Below are 21,310 nucleotides of genomic sequence, written 5' to 3'. Positions count from 1 at the left end.
GGGCGTCCCATTCCTGCCGATCGTATTTATACCCTCCCCCTTCAGTAATAGGTGCCCTCCACAGCTGCGAGTGTGACTTCTTTTGGAGTGACACTCGGTAGTGGAGGGGGAGTGTGTAGGGGCGGTTTGGGATTCAGCCCAGATGTCTCAAGACGGAGTCAGCGGCGGCGTCACTTGGCGGCCATCTTAGGACAGGGGACTGCTCTGGCGCACTGTACTGTAGTCCATGGTAAGGTGGATGATTTCCTCACTTTAACACTCATAACTCGCTCAATTCTTGATTGATTTACAAACGGTTTAGTTTATTACAAACCTTATTAACGTGGCTATGATTCAGGCTCAATTCCGAAATCGCAGCTTTTCGTTTTGAAAAATGCGGCATCGTTGTGTGTCTTTTCTGCCTGGCTACTCACATTGAAGATGGTGTTACTCACAATCTGATTTTCAATTCTTAGGTTTTCCTGAGACCAACGTTTTTTGAGAACCGAATCTTTAGGCAAAATTACATTCTTTGTGGTTGTGGTTGTATTTATTTGCTTGTTAAGATACTTTGATTGAGACCTTAGACTTATTGTTTGTACACATCTATACCTGGATTAGTTAGCCTGCAGCTGAAATGCATTGTGGGTAATGTAGGCACCAGGTTCATGAAAAGAAAAGACATTTCTGTTTGTTGTGCATTGATTTTGGTTGAGCTTTGTTTTTATCTGTGCATTAGAAAGCTGATAGTAATAAAGAAGTGCAATGCTAAATAATAAAATTACATTTACATCCATTTATGCTGAAAAAGATGATATCTGTGTTCATTTTTTATTTTTTTGCAGTGGCAGCCAGAAGTTTAGAGAAGTGGAAGCTCCTCGCTGCAGTCCTCAAACCAGCAGGATAAAATTGTGAAGATTACAATATAAGTATAAACCATAAATTAAGAATAGTAAGACACTAAATAACCTTTGACTAAAAAGACAGCTAGCAGACAATTTTCATGCCTGAGATTTAGAAATAAATTCAAAAGCTTAACATGATACTGTGCAGCTCGTTAGAGATATTGGTCATCAACCTTTGATCTTGTTTTTTTTAAGAAGGCGAGATGAATTTAAAAATTGCCCACTCCATTGTTGTAACTTCAGTTGGTTATGGGACACTGCAAAAATCCTGGAAAATGATTTATTGAAAAGAGTGGGAACCCTGTTATTATTTTTCTTTATTCATTATTTATTATTTTTTTGTTCAAATGTCATTATTTTTTCATTTTAGCATTATTTTTTTTACTTTTATTTTGTCTATTTGAATATTGTAAATATTAAAGATTGACAGTATATCTCTCTGTGTATAGCTATTTCTTTATTACCTATCTACTTAATATAAGTTTTATATGAATTCAGTGGTTTTAATTATTCTTATGTAAGCAGTAAAACAAGTACATCTCTGACGTTTATAACAAACCAAGCTGTTGTAAAATCAGTTGAAAATTGAGCGATCTACAGTGATTTTAAAATCCATGCTCCATTGACTTTAATGTTATGAGTGATCGAGCAGCCCTGTCCCAAGATGGCCGCCATGTGGCGACGTCGCTCCCCATAGGCTGACAGCGCTCATGAGCCATCTAGTGTTTGTATATATCTATGAGGAATGACACGTTCATTTCTCCAAACCTACACCGCCTGTCCGTTCACCCCCGGTCCCGACCGGGCACCGCCATGCAACTCTACGCTCGGGTGTGCGCCGCACGCTCGTCTAGGGCTGGGTGATATGGCCAAAAAATAAAATCTCGATTTTCTTTTTTTTTGTCATCTTGGACGATTACGATTTTAATCGATTTTTGTTACATACATTGTTAAAACATAAACAATGCCTCTTTCCCATCGTTGTAAGGCAGACAATATGCTACAAGCCCAGTTTTATCAAAGTAGCTGTCTATCAAGGTGCAGGAATAACACTGGTGTCAACTGGAGCCAATTGAAGGCTGCAGTGATTCTGTTGACACAACAGTGTATCAGAGTGACGTTATTGAATATTTATGTCTCTGTTCGCTGTTGCAGCAGTTTTGCAATTTGCAGGCGGTCCCTGTTCACAGCCGGCTGCTCATAGACACCACTGTTATTTCTGCAACTTGAAAGACAGCTACTTTTGATAAAACTGGGCTTGTAGCACAACATCTGCCTTACAACGATGGGAAAGAGACATCGTTTATGTTTTGACAACCTATATCTAATGAGTTATTGATGCTGGAAGTCTGAATCTGTGAATATCTTTCCAACTTTACCAAACGTGGGGCCACAACCACCCAAGGAGTGATATATTTAATTTTGAAAAAAGCATTTAGTCATACTTAAAGCTTTAAGTGCTTTATTAACACAAAACTAAGAGTTTTGTATTGTTTTATGATCACAGGTTCTGTCTAAAAAGATGTGGCATCATTTTAAACAGTGAAACCATACTAATAAAATGTAATGACCAACCAGTGTGCAATACTGGATTCTACACAAACTGAATGCAGAATACTGGACAAAGAAATTCTCTACAGATATTTTTCCCATCTAAATATTTTCTTAATACAATGAATGTATGAACTTATTTATGTGTGTATGAATGTATTTACTGATTTATTTATTTAGTACCGTTAACATATCAGAGTTCTGAGTGAGTTTTTCTTTAGATAGCAAAGGCCATTTATTGATCACATATAGGCTATTAAAGAAATTACATTTAAAAAAATAAAAAGCATTTAAAATACTATTAAACAACTTAGGCATTTATTGAGTCACAAAAATACTGTAGAGTCTACGGCCACATTAGTCTGACTATAATCATCCTCTGGTAAATTCACAACCATGTACTGATGTCTCTTACCAAAAGGGACTTCAGGAGATGATTAGATGATGATAAACTGTGACCTGCTGGTTGGGTTCTCTCTGTTCTCATGTTTCTTACATGTTGGTCTCCTGATGCTGCCTTACTTCAGGTAGTCTATGAGCAACAGAAAACACAGTTTGCCCTGTACCTATTGCCATGGGGTCCAGTCTTCCCACTCACGCCTGTGCTTTTGAAAATGTTTTTGCTTCTTTGGACGTGGTAGAGTTTCGTGTGTAGACATTTTTTAAACATGCGGGAGCAGCAGCGTCTGCAACCAGGAAACCCGCGGCAGAAGTGGCAAACAGACCTGCTGGACCTTGCATCGGGTCCTCGCTACATAGGTCTAAGGAAGATGAAACTGGCTGCCCTTAATATTTCGTGTGTTTTATTTTGTTTATTATGCAGTTTTGATGCGTGTGTGACAGACGTGTGTGGGACATTTATGACAATACGGAACAATTAGCGTTCCATGCTGAATCAATACAGGACGCTACAATAGTCAAATAAAGGACGAATCCGTATTTTAAGGAACAGGGTGGCAACCCTATGCCACACTCCCGTAGCTGCGGGCACTTCTCCCATTCTTTAGGATGCCTCTGCCGGAGGTGCTGAAAGAGGTTAGTTGTGCTGCTACTCTTCGTTTTCACAGTACTTTTGCAAACCTTGCACATGACTGTAGTTTGCTCTGTGTCAGTCTTGTCAAAGCCAAACCACTTCCATATAATCGATGTAACATGAGGCCCTTTTCTCCGCGACCAACTCTTCGTCTGCTGTTCTGTCCGCCATGACGGGGGTGTGAGTGTTTGGAGGAAGGAGATGAGAGGCGGAAGCAAACGCCAGTGCACAAGTCATGAAAGGCAGAAGAAGAATCTGTATTGTTAGATATTTAAGCTCGCCTCGATTTTACGATTTCGCAAATTTTCATATCGTCAGGTTTTAAAAATGCGAATTAATCGAATTAATTCGATTTATCGCCCAGCCCTACACTCATCCCATATGGGCTACCTGGTTGATCCTGCCAGTAGCATATGCTTGTCTCTTTTTCAACCCCGCGTATCCCTCATCATTAGCGGTGTTTTGACCACTCCAGCTACACCCACCACGTCCCTTCCTGCCACCCTGAAGCAAAGCATCGGCTCCAGTATGTGCTGCTCGTGGACTGTCATGGCGCACTGACTCGCTGCCGTTACGCACAGACGCAGCAGCACCTTTCTGTCTCAGTGGACGACTGAACATCTTCATCAGAGGGTGAATATTCCTCTTCAGAATATGAGTAAGCCATTACTTGACAAAAGTACTTTGTCAATTGTTGAGCAGACCTCTCCGGTACGGTGAGTTTTCTCAGCTCTAAAATGTGCCGTCTTGCGCTCTGATACGCTCCGACGGCGAGTCTCCTCTCCTCGGTTTTCAAACTCTGTAAACTCCAAGAACTTTGAATGAAAACACGCCCACAACTGATGCTCAGATTTAAGTTCCAGATGTCCGCCATCTCCTGGTGTACAGTACATGAGGCACACGAGGGCAGTATTTTTGAAGCTGTGGCTTGTTATGTTTCAGCAATGTTGCTTGTCGCAATATTGCAAAATTTGGCGCTTAAAGGGTTAAATTGCACATTTTCCGAACCGACTAGTCGCCAATAAATTAGCGACTAGTCGTTCGGAAATTAGTCGAAATTCCTCCCCTAGTAAACAATGTGAAAGTGCTTCTAAGTCATCCCCTCCCTCCTCGGTTCCTCTGACACAACTGCATCCTCCTTATCCCTGTCTACCACTGTACTGAAGCAAGGCAAAGTGCAGAACATCAGAGTGAAAGTTTGTCACACTCTGCAGGGATGTCTGGAGGTTTACTGACTGGGACGTGTTTAAGGAGTCCTCAGCTGATATTGATGAACCGACTGATGTTGTGAGCAGCTGGTTCAGACTGTGGAAACTAGTGTTATTCTGATAAACTGTTAACTATATCCAACACTAAGCCATGGCTTTCTAGAAGCTTAAGAGCCTACTGTACAGAAAGAAAACCGTCTTCAGGAGAAGAAATACACTAAATTTGTATAACCGACAGAAGGAAATAAGTAGGAGATCAGGACCCACAAAAGACATAACAAAGACAAAACTTGAGTGTTCAGCTCAAAATGAACAACCTCAGATCAGTCTGGACGGCATGATCTGATCACTGGGGACTAATTAATGTGTCATGAGAGAGTTTCAGCTCAGTGGTTATAATTCTGATTTAGAGCTGGCTCAAAGTCTAAACAGTTTTATGTCAGGTTTGACTCCATGATTTTAGGGCTAAACATGCTGAGACTAAAAACTGTCTCATGTCAGCCTTCCACAGAATCCCTTTCTTGAATGTTGGGGCAATGTAATGGTGTCTCAAACAGTGCAGTCCCAAAGAAAAGTCTCTAGCTGATTACATCGTGGCCCGTTTATTGAACACTTTTACTACGTCTGACTAAATGACCAAGATTGCTGCTGATGTCCCTGTCTATCTTTATGTTTGTTTGATTTTCTTTAAATGGCTTTTATTTTGCTCATAATTGTTTTACTGTTTGTTTGGTTTTTTTACATTTTTAAACCATTTCCTTTAATCGTTGCTATTCCTTTACTGTTTGTTGCTTTTGTTGTTTGATGGTGACGCTTGTGTAACTGCTGCACAACAAATTCCCGGGTCGTTCGGGGTCAAATCCAGATTCCGTGCAGAATTACAGATCTTTTCGTGGACTGGTATCAACATCTGATCCCCCTAGGGAGAAACTAGAAGTGTTCGGGTGGTCTGATTGACCGCTGCTGCATTAAGACGTAATTCTGGACATTGATGTTGTATGGCTTTTCATATTGTACATTTCTCCAGTAATGTAACCTTAACGGAAAGTCTTGCGGGATCAAGTCGAAATCCTGTCGGTACAATCCCATCAGTCCCCAGCTCTGCTTTGTTTTTCACGGTGATGGAAAGATTTACTAACCCAATATTCTAAACTACCGTGCAGAAAGCTGAAAACTATCGGCCTGTGAAATAGTTTTTGTTGACATTGTGAGTGTGTTGTTGACAACATTTCTAGGTTTGTAATGACAAAGCTGCTAGCATGTCTGCAGATTCTTGATCTTGTTTGAGCCTCGTGGTCCAACTACATGGAATTGAGACTTTTCAGTTAAAATTTTTTTTCATGATTGCTCTTCCATCACTGCCTCTGTTTTTATCTTTGTCTTTTGCTACAGAAATGTAAACAGCCAATGGAGTGAGATGTGGGACCTCTGAGGAGGATAAGGATGGTTCGGCAACAACAGCAAAAAGAGATGAATCGCTCAATTGTGATGATGTGGCAAGACTTTTATCACAGCAACAAAGCTAAGAATTCACAAACGTATTCACACTGTGGAAAAACCATTCAGCTGTGAATCATGTGGAAAGGCTTTTATGCGGAAGAGTAATCCAGCAAATCATCAACTCATGCACAGTGGAGTTAAACCATTCAGCTCTGATCAGTGTGGAAAGACTTTTACTCAGAAGATTACTCTAGCAAAATCATCAACTTATTCACAGTGGAGTTAAACCATTCAGCTGTGATCAGTGTAGCATACCCTCCGAAAGATGGTGAGAGACTCGACTGATGGTTTTTAAATTTATTGCTTTTTCACAAGCAATTCAGTGAACCAACGTGAGAACTGACAAAATAAAGAGAAACAAAGCAATCGCATTTCAGTCTCACAACTCTTCTATATTGAAACACAGTGCGCTCTTAAACTTAGCAATGCTATAAGTTTGCTAACACTTGAGCAGGCAGCTAGCACAGTTTTCTACATATCTATCATCTACAACATTACAATCATAAACATAACGCATACACACACTAACCTGTGCCTCTTCGGGGAAATAAAGCAGTGCGTCAGTGAATCTGACGCACTGCACCTCGAAGAGAAATGAAGCATCGCAGGGCATTGATGAAGGTGTCAGTGGACAGGTCCTCTAACATCTCAATGTGAATGGCTCGTGAGCAAAAGCAAGTGAAAAGCAGAACGTATCGCTTATGCTGTTTCCTTCCTTGTGTGGTTATGAATGGGCCGAAGCAATCCATTCCACAATATGTGAAAGGAGGGGAGGGCTCGACGCGTTCTACAGGTAAGTCACTCATTCTTTGAACCTCTGTGGCTCTCCTGAGTTTACGACACATTACACACTGATGGATGTATGACCCTACTACTCTGCTCATTCCAGGAATCCAGTATCCACTGGCTCTGATTTCATTGATTGTGAATCCCTTTCCTTGATGTTTTGTCTTTTCATGGCAGTGAGCTACTATTAACTTTGTCACATGATGCTCTTTCGGGATGACAGTTGGATGCTTGAACAAGTCAGAGAGTGATGAATGGCGGAGTTGTCCTCCCACCTTGAGAAGCCCGTCTGTGTTGAGAAAAACATCAAGGTGGTGTAATTTGTTGTGACGCTGTAGTTGATTACCTTTGCTTAACAGCTTGATTTCCTCTTCATAAGTTTGTCTTTGCAGATTCCGAATTATGACAAGCTCAGCACTTTCTCTTTCACTCACTGTAGAAGGAGTGTGTGATGTGACCCTTTTAGCTCGCCGAAGCAGACGGGCTACAGCCCTGATAGCTCGGGACCATGATGAGAACTTGGAAAGTCGATCAACAAGACTTTTTATTTCTGTGGTTTTAGTCTGCAGGACTTGCGCCTTTTTGACTTCTGGGTCCCCGATAGATACATCTGGTACTGCATCACTTACTGTGGATATCTCCTTTTCCCACAGAAATCTTGGGCCGGTGAACCAGTTGGAGGTAAGTAGTTCATTGACAGTTTTACCTCGAGATGCTCCATCTGCTGGATTCTCATCCGTAGGGACATGGTGCCATTGCTGTGGGTTTGTGCAGTGGCGAATCTTTTGGACCCGGTTGGCAACAAAGATGTGAAATCTCCGAGCATCGTTATTTATGTAGCCTAACACCACCTTTTGAATCTGTCCAAAAGTGTTCTTTCACATCATCAATTCTCAATTCTTCTCTGAGCATGTTGCTGATGGAGACTGAAACCACTGCTGCGGTTAATTCGAGCCGTGGTGTTGTAGTCACTTTGGTAGGGGAAACACGGGCCTTTCCTATCACCAGTGAGCAGTGAATCTGTCCCTTCTCGTTTTTGACTCTAAGATAAGAGCGTTGTCCATATCCGCTGGTGCTCGCATCTGAGAAGTGATGCAACTCAGCTTCAATGACCTGTCCAAAGTTAGCAGGTAAGTAACAGCGAGGTATCTTTACTTTTTGCAGATTCATGAAGTCACATTGCCAACTCTCCCACCGTGGTTTGAGCCTTTCTGGCAGAGGTTCATCCCAGCCAATGCCTTGGTTGCACATTTCTTGAAGAATTCTCTTCCCATTGAGGACGTATGGTGCGAGAAAGCCGAGGGGATCATAAATGGAAGCAACAGTTGATAATATGCCTCTACGTGTGGCTGGTTGGTCCTTTAAGGTGCTGTTGAATCTGAAGCTGTCCTCCTTTATGCTCCACTGGATTCCTAAAGCTCGCTCCACTGAGTCATTGAAGGTTAAATCTTTTGTCTTTGTCTCTGCTGCGCACTCTGAGGGGGGAAGGCTCTGCAACACAGCATGGTTATTTGATGCGAATTTGTGGAGACGGAGACCACCTTTGCTGCATATCTCTCTTGCTTCTTGTGCCAACTGAACAGCCTTTTCCACGCTGTCAGTACTTGTCACCCCGTCATCCACATAGAAGTCTTTTGCAACAAATTGTGCTCCTGCTGGATGAGAGTGGCTGTGTTCTTTAGCTAAATATTTAAGTCCATAATTCGCACACCCAGGAGATGACACTGCTCCGAAAAGGTGCACTTTCATATGATACTCCAGAGGTTGTGTGGTAGTATCACCATCCTTCCACCAGAGGAACCGGAGGTAGTTGCGGTCTTCCTCCTGAACATGAAATTGGTGGTACATTTTCTCTATGTCACATAGAAGGGCAATAGGGTGCTGTCTGAACCGTATGAGGATGCCTGTCAGGTTATTGATCATGTCTGGCCCTGGGAGCAGATGTTCATTTAGGCTTGTGTCACAGTATTTAGCAGAGCAGTCAAATACAACACGCAGTTTGTCAGGCTTCTGGGGGTGATATATGCCATGATGTGGAATATACCACTGTTCACCTTCAGCTCCATCTGTAGACACCTCTTCCACGTCACCCCTCTGTATGATTTCTTTCATGAAAGTTATGTAATCCTTTTTGTATTTCTCATCTCTGCTGAACTTTCGCCGTAGATGACGAAGTTTGATTTCAGCGAGCCTTTTGTTGTCAGGTAGAGCTGGCCGTTGTCTAAAAGGAAGAGGCATCTCATAGTGTCCCTGGGCGTTTTTCCTTATGCCATCTTTGAGTCTGCTCAGGAACATGAGATCCTCTTGTGAGACAGCTTTGTCATCTCCTTTTGTGTCTTTAAAGTCTGACTCCAGTACACTTATCACATCCATTGGTGTTACTGAGGGCAGTTCTTTTAATGTAACTCTGTGACACAGACTAGATGGTCTTTCACTAAGGCCAGGTGTAGAGCAGCCAACAATGCTCCACCCCAAATCAGTAAGGACGGCGTAGGGCTCATTGTCCATTCCATCAATCATTTGGGTTTTATGGCTCTGGGACAGTTATAGCCGATGAGAAGTCCCACATCGCAGCTCAGGAGAGGTGGCATCTGATCTGCGATTGCTGCTAGGTGAGGCCATTGTTTTGCTGTTTGATGGGTAGGTATGTGATTGCGATTCAGGGGAATGCAGTCTTTTGTGTAAGAGGGTGGAAGGTTGACGTAAACACCTGAGTTATAGCCTCTGACACGGAGTCCTTCTACTCTTTCACTTTTCATTATCATGCTCTCTCCCAACATAGTATTGAGTTTCAGTTGTACAGGAAAAGTGTTCGGTTGTAATTGATCACTTACTTCTTTCTCGATGAAGGTGCTGTCGCTCTGGGTGTCCAGCAGTGCGTAAATGAGTTGCTCTTTGGATGGCTCTGTAGCAGTGGAGATCCACACAGGGACAATCATGGACGTGCTGCATGACTGATCTTCTTTAGTGACACAGAGTGGGCTAGCAGTCACAATCTCGTTTTCACAGTTTAAAGTTGTGTTCACATTAGCAGCTGGTTTCTTCTCTCCATGATTGCAGGTTTGTCTTTGTCTTCATGTCTTTTGTAATTCTCGTCATGTAAACAGGTGGGATGCCTCCCTTTACACAGCTCACATGTGTGACGATGACGACATTCTTTAGCACTGTGACCTGGTTTCACACATCCATAGCACATTTTGTTGTCTTTAATGAATGTTCGTCGTTCCTCAAGGGAAGCTTCTTTTGAAATTTGTGCACTTGGAGAGTTGATGCCTGTCATCTTTACACCACATGCATGGAGGCTTTTCCTTTCCACTGTTTGGTCTTAAACTTTCAATGTTTGTGTTTGTTTGAGTGTTGAAGACGCTTACTTTGCTTCCTTTTGTTTCATTTGTGCTCCTTTTGACATAGGATGAGCTTGATGAGTGTAAAGCATGCAAGGAAGTGATTGGATTACATGCTATTTCTGCTTCTACAGACACAAAAGTGGCAAAATTTTCGAAGGTGGGAAAGTCTTCGCCTTCCATGAGTGCCATTGAGACCTGACGGTTCCAACATGCTGCTAGCCAATCTGGAACTTTCTGTGTGAGCTTTTGGTTTTCTTCACAGTCATTCAATATTTCTAAACCTTTCACATGAGGCATGGCTTGGAGACAGGCATTTAGGAAATCAGAAAAGACCCTCAACCCTTCAGCGTTCTTTGTCTGCACCTTTGGCCACTTTGACAGCTTGTCCCTGAAGGCCCTCTGGATGACAAATGGCTGTCCGTAACGTTGGTTAAGCTTAATCCATGCATCTCTGTATGCTTCATCATCGTTTCGATAAAAGGTGCCTTCAATGCATTTGTGAGCAGGGCCACAGACATATTTCTTTAAATAATAAAGTTTGTCAGCTGATGAGATGCCTTTTCTGTCTATCAATGATATGAATGAAGCTTTCCATTCAATGTAGTGGATGGGGTCTCCGCTAAACACTGTTGGCGTCGGCATGGGTAGTCTGTTAATTGTTATACTGTCTTGGATAGCTTGGGCTAGTGAGGAGATGTCAGGGGAGGGACTTGGTGGGACAATGGAAGGGGCTTGGTGATGCACTGAAGGAATGGCAAAGTCCTGCTTGTATCTTCTGTCTGGTTGCTGTGAAGGCTGACTGTCAATTTCCTGTCTGATTTCTCTGTCATAACTTTCTAGTCTGACGCGTGCTACTTCCATGTCCCTTTCTGCTTGCAAACGCTCCAATTCAGATTCCATCATCCTTATTTTTTCCTTCTGTTTTCTTTCTTCCTCCATTAGTTTGCATTGAGCCTCCTTTGCAGCAAGATCTGCGACTGCTTCAGCCCTCTTTGCGGCTATGACTGATTCAGAGAATTGACTGTCAGCAGACTGAGAAGCTGTCCCATATATGGAGTGGGCATAGTCATGAGAATGCAGCTCACGAAGTTTGCACCTTTCACGCTCTGCATCGAAGTCTTCATCTATTCCGGATAAGCGTTCATTGATTATTTTCATAATGTCTTTGGTGACTGCTTCACAAGCATCTATTTTGCGTCTTAGATCTGTGGATGGTGTGGCACCTTGTCTTATTTCATTGTACACTTTCATGATGTCATCTTTTCCACTTTCAATTTTGTCTGCCATTTTAGCCAGTTCCATATCTGATGCATTTTTCTTTAAATTTTCTCTGGTTGATCTTATTTGCAGTTTCCATTGTTCATAAAGACTAAGCAGCCTCTTTCTCCTTTTACTTTGTTCTTCGTTTTGATAAGCAAGAAATTTCTCTGTGGGTACACTTTTGCGTTCTGAATGACGTAATGTCTTTAATTCCTCTGCACCATCCATTTCATTTTGAAGATCAACTAGTTGTTTTCTTTTGATTTCAATTTGCTCCTTTAATTCCTGTCTTGAGGAGCCTTCCTCATCTCCTTGATTCAGTAATCCTCCATTTTCTTCAATTTCTGCTTGTAGTTTATTTATCCGTTTCTTTAAGGCATCCATTTTGACAATAGTTGTATTCCTTACCAACCATCACTTCACCATGCGACGCTGCTGCGCTGATCCGTGCCTTGCCGTTCTATAGTGAAGCTCGCAGGCGGCGTGATGTATGTTGTAAAGTCACTGGTCCCTTGCTGGGTGAAGTTCTCACTGTAGCATACCCTCCGAAAGATGGTAAGAGACACGACTGATGGTTTTAAATTTATTGCCTTTTCACAAGCAATTCCGTGAACCAACGTGAGAACTGACAAAATAAAGAGAAACAAAGCAATCACATTTCAGTCTCACAACTCTTCTATGTTGAATCACAGTGCGCTCTTAAACTTAGCAATGCTATAAGTTTGCTAACAAGTGAGCAGGCGGCGAGCACAGTTTTCCTACACATCTATCATCTACAACATTACAATCATAAACATAACGCATACACACACTAACCTTGTGCCTCTTCGGGGGGTTGCAAAACATATACACTCAATGTTTGATGCCTTGTACCGTAGTTTAGCTTGAACTTTTATGGCTTTACGTTAGCTCATTCATTCGTAGAGAAGCGACTGTGATTCCCGGCAAAACAATGCAGACAGGAAGCAAACGATAGTTTTCAAAATAAAATCATAGCAATATAAAACTGAACCATTAACTCCAAAAACACCAGAAATGTACACATAAAGCAGGTAAAATTGCATTTCTTAACAAAACCCATATAATAAAACTCAGCATATGTGAAGATTATGTCACAAAAAATGCATTTTGAATGAAACTTTAATTTTCTAAAGATAACTCACAAACAACAAGCTGCCATCTGGTGGACAAAATGAGACATAGCATGCATAAAACGAAATGGGTTTGCTACAAACAGTAACATGTTAAAAGAAATGTGAAAAAGAAATATTCAATGATTATGATGTAAACAAATGGTAGAAACATTTCTAAAACGTCAGGGTCAAAATAACTTGTATTATACAAGTACAAATCCACTAAGTTAGTAACAATTTTCCTAAATATGTCCCTCAAGTCATTTCTCTGCAAGTGAAAGGTGATTCCACAGGCTCTTGTTTAGAAGGAACGTTCATTTGAGCATCCATATGCTGCACAAAAGTGTGGCATCTTGTACTGTAGGGGGGTATTATTGCCAACACAAAGCCAGCCAGTTACTGTATCACAATGAATCTAAATCTAGGATATATTTCACTAATGAAACAGCTTGGCAATCATGTTAAAACGAAGGAGTAATTATGTCTTTCCCACCTGTATAGAATTAAGTCCAGGTTACTTTGTAATAGTCCAAGTGGCTCACATGTCTCATTCACAACCTCTTGTTTCTTTGCTAGCTAATGCCCAACTGCATCCACACAAATTGTCATTTAGACAAAATATGTTGTTGTCACAAAATTATTGTTGGTATCACGGAAACCTATATAATAATTGAAACTCCCAGATTGCAGCCTTGCAAATAGCTGTAACAAACACACAAATATGCAGCGATTTTCGAAAAGAAAAACTGCCATTTCAACAGGTCTGCGCGGCCCAAATCATAGCCATGTTATTAAGGGTTTTAATAAACCAAACCGTTTGTAAATCCGTTAAGAATTCAGCAAGTTAAGTGTATTTTTGTTTGTGTAGGTCGCTCACCTTCCATCCACTACTATAGAGCACTCCGGAACAGTCCCCCTAAGTAAGATGGCCGACCGGTGACGACGCCGGCGAAAGTCCCTTCAGCCATCTAGCCTTTCTATGTATATCTATGGTTCCCCCTCCTAGAGTCAGTAAGGTTCTCAGTCATAGTGACACCAGAACGAAGTTACGCTTTTCCATTCTATGACCTGTTCCATCAGCTCCCTACCTTCAGGCTTTAATAGCTTAGAGTTTTGGGGTTTCTGTGCAGTTACTGGTTGATCAGATTTCTGGTTAGTTTAGATTTCCCTAGTTCTGTTGTTTTCCTGCCTTGGTCTTACCAACAGCAGGTTAACAGTAGTTCTGACTTTTATCTTGGTTATTCCTCCTCCTGCCTCTAGAGGCTCCTCGGTTCACTTTTCTTGAGGATTAGCCCGGTTCAGATAGTTGGTTCTGGTTCCAGTTCTTGTATTTTCCCTGAGTTGTGAATAAAAGCTTTCTGAATGGTAACTGTTTCTCCTCTCTGATTTCCTGCTATTGAGCCTCCAGCATCCGCCGTAACAGAAATATTCTGTTCTGTAAAGTAATATTGATCCATGAGGAGCAGCTGGACCAGAGACTTTCTCTGTCTGACCTCTGCATGCCTTCATTTATACCACCATTTACTGCCTTCATTTGTTCTGTTTTTTGTTTTTTTTTAATCATTTTGTGACTTAATTTGTCTCATTTTGTGTCTTTAATCTGTGAATTTTTTTGCCATTTTGAGTCACCATTTGTCTTATTTTTTTGGTTTTGTGTGTGTATGTTTTGTGTCTTATTTTCAAATTTTCATCATTTTTTTCCCTCTTGTCTCAGTTTTGACATTTCATGTCTCCTTTGTATTATTTTATGTCCTAATTATTTCAGTTTCTGTCATTTTCAGTCTTTTTTTTTTTACTGTAGTTTTGCTCTCGGTTTATCTCATTTTTTTGTTATTTGTCCCCCCCCCCCCCCCCCCCCCCCCCATTCTGTGCCTCCTTTATAGACTTTTATGTCCTAATTGTTTCAATCTCATTCTGTAGTTTTTGGTCTGTTTCTCATTTTTACCATTTTTTGTCTTGATTGTTTAACTGTAATCTTTCACAGCATTTTCCTGTATTTAAATGAGCAGAAAATGTTGGTGTTTTAGGAATGTCCATTTACCTTCTAGCAGGTCAAAATATTTCATTTTAAAATGATTTGGTAAAAGCCCCAGCAGTGTCTCCAGGTCAAATCGAGCCATTTAAAGGCTTTAATCCTGACCATTAATGGATGTTTAGTCATGAAAGTGGAGGAATAAAATAATAGAGAATGTTTTTCTTAGAGGAAAGTTAAAAATCTCTTCTTGTAGCGTTTTCCTTCCTGGAACATTCAGTCTTTAAGGTGCTCTGTGGAACTTTTTAAACATAAATACTTTAGTTCTAAATGTGCTGCAAAAACACTGAAACAGGAGAAACACAAACATTCAATAAGTTCACTCTGATGTTCTGTAAACTAATGAAACTCCATCCAACCATCAAAGGGGTCCTGCTGATCAGACCTTCAGCTTTTTACTTCCAAGTATCGTCTGTTCAGGCCTTAACTTTACAATCTCATCAGCGCTTTAACATTGTGAATGAATGAATGCTGAAACCTTGTCAGAAGGCATCCTATTGTCTTTGTTCCAGTGCTCAGTCCTTGAGGTGACCGTCTAAACACTTTAGTTTGGTATCTTGGTGTTCTCTGATCCTCTCTTTGGACCATTCCAGGTTCATTACTGTTCACTGTCATGGATTTGGACCAACAGCTGCACTATGGACCCACGCCATTTTTACTGTGGATTCTATCACATATAGAAGCTCACAGCCATCAGAGCTGGTTTACTCATTAATGAGCTGAGACGTGTTAATGATATACAGATACTTTATTGCTGAGAGCTGCTCTTATTTCAGGCCTTGAACATTGGACTGTTGTTTTATCAGAGGGTTCTGTCACCAACACAAGATCATAGGTTGAGGCTTTGCAATCAACCATAAACCTATAAAAGTGAACTCAGAATGTTAGTTTACAAGGTTCCTATTGGCTGAATCCTTCCAGACAGTCTGTCTGATCCAAGCTGCTCTTCTTTAGAATAAAGTTATTATGAAGTAAGTCAGTGTCAGCGGACGTTTCTTCTTCACCTGCACATCATGGATGTCTGATAAACTAAATATTATACACAACTTTATAAACAAGCCAAATCCAATCAGATTCAGTCTCTAAAAACAGCTGCTGATAACATCTGGACATTGTTAATGTTCCACAATCCACCAGAAACATGATGAGCACTTTGATCTGTTCCAACAAAACATCTGTGAGATGTGGAACAACAACTTTATTACTGATAAATAATCTTTCAGATGATGGAAAACAATGAAATATCAGATCAGGAGCTGTAGTTTAATCAGCAGGAGCCAGTTGATGGTTGGACAGAGTGTCATTTTTCTAAACATCATCAGAGTGAAGTTGTTGAATTTTCTTCCCAATAAAAGCGGTTGAGATGATGATGTGATCAGCTCTTTCATCAACATGTGAATGTGTAGAAATAAAGGCCAGAGTGAGGCTGTGGTCAGAGAGGAGGAGCTTTCTTAGTCCTCAGCTATTTCCAGGAAGCTGCTGCAGCTTCATCATGTCTCATATTAACGTCATCTAAAGGTGCAGCAGCTGATCTTTGCTCTTTGTGTCTCAGAGTGACGGCAGCCTGCAGACACAGAGGAGGATTTTCTCTCAGACCTGGTCCACACAGCAGAGAGCTGCAGAGGAAGAAGCTTAGTGAGTGGAACTTTGGTTCTCTTTGATTCAGACACAAAAGACAGAATAGAAACCAGCTGATCACAAGAGTCCGTGTGAAAGGACAGAAACAGACTGAAAACACTGATAAAGAGTCAAAGAAAGCAGAAAGAAATCCAAGAGAACAGCTTTGATTAATGTCAGGAGAAATGTGATGAGAAGAATCCTCACAGAAGTTTGTGTTTGGTTGAAAAGTTGAAGAATGAAATGTATGTGGAGTCCATGAGAGACATTTAGTGCAGTAATGAGCTGTTTAGTAGCAGTCAGAGTTTGGTCTGGACTCTGAACAGGCTCAGTATAAAACTATAAAACCTGATATGAGGCTCTGATCCTGGACCAGATAGAAAATCATTCACCTGAAGGACATTCTGATCACACAGTGTACACGTGTCCTACTACACACAGAGTACATGTATCCTACTACACACAGAGTACATGTATCCTACTGCACACAGAGTACATGTATCCTACCACACACACAGAGTACATGTATCCTACTACATACAGAGTACATGTATCCTACTACACACACAGAGTACATGTATCCTACTACATACAGAGTATATGTATCCTACTGCACACAGAGTGCATGTATCCTACCACACACACAGAGTACATGTATCCTACTACACACAGAGTACATGTATCCTACTGCACACAGAGTACATGTATCCTACTACACACACAGAGTACATGTATCCTACTGCACACAGAGTACATGTATCCTACTACACACACAGAGAGTCCTTTTATTGAGGCCAGCCTGAGGAACACCTGAGCAATAATCCTGCTGTCTGATCAGCATCTGGATCTGAATGAAATGTATGTGGAGTCCATGAGAGACATTTCGTGCAGTAATGATCTGTTTAGTAGCAGTCAGTGTTTGGTCTGGACTCTGAACATGTCACAGCTCCCTTCTCCTCTACCCGGTCTGTCTTGCCTGTCTCCCATCTGCTCCTCTGCCCTGTCTGTCTTGCCTGTCTCCCATCTGCTCCTCTGCCCTGTCTGTCTTGCCTGTCTCCCATCCACTCCTCTGCCCTGTATCTTTCCCCCGCAGCTCGGTGCCTGAGTGGAGTCTAACTTCTCAGCTGACTCCACTCAGGCAATCAACCACCTCCACGGCTCCCGGACAGCTGACGATCATCTCACTAATGACTCGCCTCAACAATAAGTACCGGCTCAGCCTTCCACTCCCTGCCAGAGTATTAAACAAGAACCATGCAGTTCAGTTTTGCTCTCTAGCCTCTTACTAGTTCTGTTTTGAGTTCCTGCCTTGTTTTTTACATTGTTTTTTCCTTCTGCCTCTGCCAGACTCAGCTGTCCGGGATCCCTGCTGTCCTCCTTCCCTCCGGCTCTCCCCAACCCAAGTCATCACCGGTTTTCTCCTCCTGGACCCCCCTGCTCATGCCTGGACCCCCATTCCTGCCTGGACCCCTTCTGTCCCTGCCTGGACCCCCCAGTTCCTGGTCAAAACCCCCCACTACACCAGCCGTTCCTGCACTCTGGTTTTCCCCCATCTAGCCACCATTTCACCCCCCAGCAATAAAACCCCTCATTCCAACCAGCCTTGGTGGTGTGGCTCTCTGCTCGGGTCCAGCCCTCCTCAGATCGTGACAGAATACTCTGGCCGAACATGGACCCGGAGAACTCTCCGCCAAGGCCGGACCTGCCCACTCCGCTTGACATCAAGCAATTACAACAAGTCTTCCGTCAGCTCACCGCCGATTATCAGAGGATGCAGAGTAAACTCACCGTTTTAACCAGCCAGATGTCCTTGGTAACACCCGGCCCGATGCTGAAAAATCAATACAGTCAAGCTTTACAGGCTATGGCCGCCACAAAGGCACAATTGAACCACTTCGTCACCCTGCTTACCCAAGTTTCCTCATCTCCAGCCCGGCCCACACCATTCACCCTTCCACCAGCCCCGGACCCAGCCAACACCCAGATCTTAGTTCAAAACACGTCTGTGGACATCTTCTCCTCCTGCGAGGAGCACAGCGGTTTTTTTTAACGTACTATACGATCTGTGGGAGAAATGGAAGGATGACCCCAAGGACTCAAGCATAATCCTGGGCCGCAAGCTAGCAGGCCAACGACCCGGATTAGCCGACCACTTACCTGCTTACATTCGTGAATTCTTGAGTGCTCCTCTGAGTGACCCGCCTGCTGACTCCCCTGGCAGCCAACCGGGCCCTGTCTCCCTGCCGCCCATGGAACCACCTGCCAGGCGGCCTGGCCGTCGAGGACGTGGGGCCAGGAGGCACCGTGGCCCCCCGGCTCCAGTTCCGCCCCTGGAGGGGCTCCCGGTCCTGCCTCCAGTCCCCGCGGAGGTCAACGACGCCCCGCCTCCAGTCCCCGGGATCTCAACGGCCTTAGAAAGGCATAAGGCCTTCCCCGAGCCTCTTGGGAGGCTCTGTGCCTTCCCTTCTGCGCCGCCCCCGGAGGACCCACCGGACCCGGCTCCGCCCCCGGAGGACCCACCGGACCCGGCTCCGCCCCGGAGGACCCACCGGACCCGGCTCCGCCCCCGGAGGACCCACCGGACCCGGCTCCGCCCCCGGAGGACCCACCGGACCCGGCTCCGCCCCCGGACCAGCCTCCAACCCAGATGCCTGTCCGGGCCCCGGGCCGTCCGCCGGAGCGGCCCCGCCTGCCCTGCCCTGTCCGGGCCGTCCGGCGGACGGCCCCGCCTGCCCTGTCCGGGCCGTCCGGCGGACGGCCCCGCCTGCCCTGTCCGGGCCGTCCGCCGGAGCGGCCCCGCCTGCCTGTCCGTCAATCCCCAGGACCGTCCCCCGGAGCAGTCCATACTGGCTTTACTGCCCCCGGGCCGTCCCCCTGAACGATCCACCCTGTCTGTCCAGTTTCGGGGCCTCCCTCCAGCCTGGCCAGCCCCAGTCTGTCAAGTCCTGGCCCGTCCGGCCCCCAGGCCGTCCTCGGAGGTGGACCCTCCGGCGAGTCCAGCCTCGGCCGGCCCCGCCTCCAGGCCACCCTCTGAAGCAGGTCCTCCGCCCGGTCCAGTCTCGACCTGTCCCGCCTTCGGGCCGTCCCCCGGAACGGTCCCTCCGGTTTGTCCGACCTACGGTCTGCCCGCCGGAACGGACCCTCCGTCTACCGGAACGGACTCTCCGGCCCACTCATCCCCAGCCAGTCCGACCTACGGTCCGCCCGCCGGAACGGACCCTCCGCCTACCGGAACGGACCCTCCGCCCTGTCCATCCCCGGCCTGTCCAGCCTACGGTCCGTCCTCCAGAGCGGACCCTCCGCCCTGTCCATCCCCGGCCTGTCCAGCCTACGGTCCGTCCTCCAGAGCGGACCCTCCGCCCTGTCCATCCCCGGCCTGTCCAGCCTTCGGGCCGACCCCCGGAGCTACTGCCCGGCCAGTTCAGTCCTGTCCCCGTCCTGCCCTGTTCCCAGTCCTGTCCGGTCCCGCCCTCAGTTCAGCCCTGTCCTGTCCGGTCCCGCCCTCAGTTCAGCCCTGTCCAGTCCGGTCCCGCCCTCAGTTCAGCCCTGTCCAGTCCGGTCCCGCCCTCAGTTCAGCCCTGTCCTGTCCGGTCCCGCCCTCAGTTCAGCCCTGTCCTGTCCGGTCCCGCCCTTCCCTTCTCTTCCCTCGGTTCGGTCCCGCCCTTCCCTTCTCTTCCCTCGGTTCGGTCCCGCCCTTCCCTTCTCTTCCCTCGGTTCGGTCCTTCCCTTAGTTCATTCCCTCTCCCAGTCCGGTTGAGCCCTGGCCCAGCTCCAGCCTAGAGTCCCCTTCAGTCCCTCTCCCATTTCTCTCCCTCCCGCCCCTCCCTCCTGTTTCGGTCCCTCCCGTCCTTCCCTTCTGTCGGTTCCCCTCGTCTTTTTGGCCCTTCTTGTCCTTTTGGTCCCTGTGTCCTTCTGTCTGTCTCTGTCTGCTCCTTGGTTGCCCCGGTGGGCCCCTCTTTGGTTGGGTCCATGGGGCGCCGGGAGGCGCCCGTTGAGGGGGGGGTACTGTCGCAGCTCCCTTCTCCTCTACCCTGTCTGTCTTGCCTGTCTCCCATCCACTCCTCTGCCCTGTATCTTTCCCCCGCAGCTCGGTGCCTGAGTGGAGTCTAACTTCTCAGCTGACTCCACTCAGGCAATCAACCACCTCCACGGCTCCCGGACAGCTGACGATCATCTCACTAATGACTCGCCTCAACAATAAGTACCGGCTCAGCCTTCCACTCCCTGCCAGAGTATTAAACAAGAACCATGCAGTTCAGTTTTGCTCTCTAGCCTCTTACTAGTTCTGTTTTGAGTTCCTGCCTTGTTTTTTACATTGTTTTTTCCTTCTGCCTCTGCCAGACACAGCTGTCTGGGATCCCTGCTGTCCTCCTTCCCTCCGGCTCTCCCCAACCCAAGTCATCACCGGTTTTCTCCTCCTGGACCCCCCTGCTCATGCCTGGACCCCCATTCCTGCCTGGACCCCCCTCCCGTTCCTGGTCAAAACCCCCCACTACACCAGCCGTTCCTGCACTCTGGTTTTCCCCCATCTAGCCACCATTTCACCCCCCAGCAGTAAAACCCCTCATTCCAACCAGCCTTGGTGGTGTGGCTCTCTGCTCGGGTCCAGCCCTCCTCAGATCGTGACAGAACAGGCTCAGTATAAAACCTGATATGAGGCTCTGATCCTGGACCAGATAGAAAATCATTCACCTGAAGGACATTCTGATCACACAGAGTACATGTATCCTACTACACACACAGAGTCCTTTTATTGAGGCCAGCCTGAGGAACACCTTAACAATAATCCTGCTGTCTGATCAGCATCTGGATCTGAATGAAATGTATGTGGAGTCCATGAGAGACATTTCGTGCAGTAATGATCTGTTTAGTAGCAGTCAGAGTTTGGTCTGGACTCTGAACAGCCTCAGTATAAAACCTGATATGAGGCTCTGATCCTGGACCAGATAGAAAATCATT

General features: G+C 45.1%; 1 protein-coding gene across 1 annotated transcript in view; it reads left to right on the top strand.

The window, feature by feature from the left end:
• LOC127537550 (zinc finger protein 239-like) overlaps positions 1-21,310 on the top strand; it is a 107,887-nt gene that overhangs the window by 42,183 nt on the left and 44,394 nt on the right. The gene's annotated exons all lie outside the window — the stretch shown is intronic.

The sequence above is a fragment of the Acanthochromis polyacanthus genome, chromosome 15 (genome assembly GCF_021347895.1).
Source record: "Acanthochromis polyacanthus isolate Apoly-LR-REF ecotype Palm Island chromosome 15, KAUST_Apoly_ChrSc, whole genome shotgun sequence".
Lineage (NCBI taxonomy): Eukaryota > Metazoa > Chordata > Actinopteri > Pomacentridae > Acanthochromis > Acanthochromis polyacanthus.
Note: the sequence above shows the minus strand (reverse complement) of the source record. Positions and strands in the feature narration are given on the sequence as shown.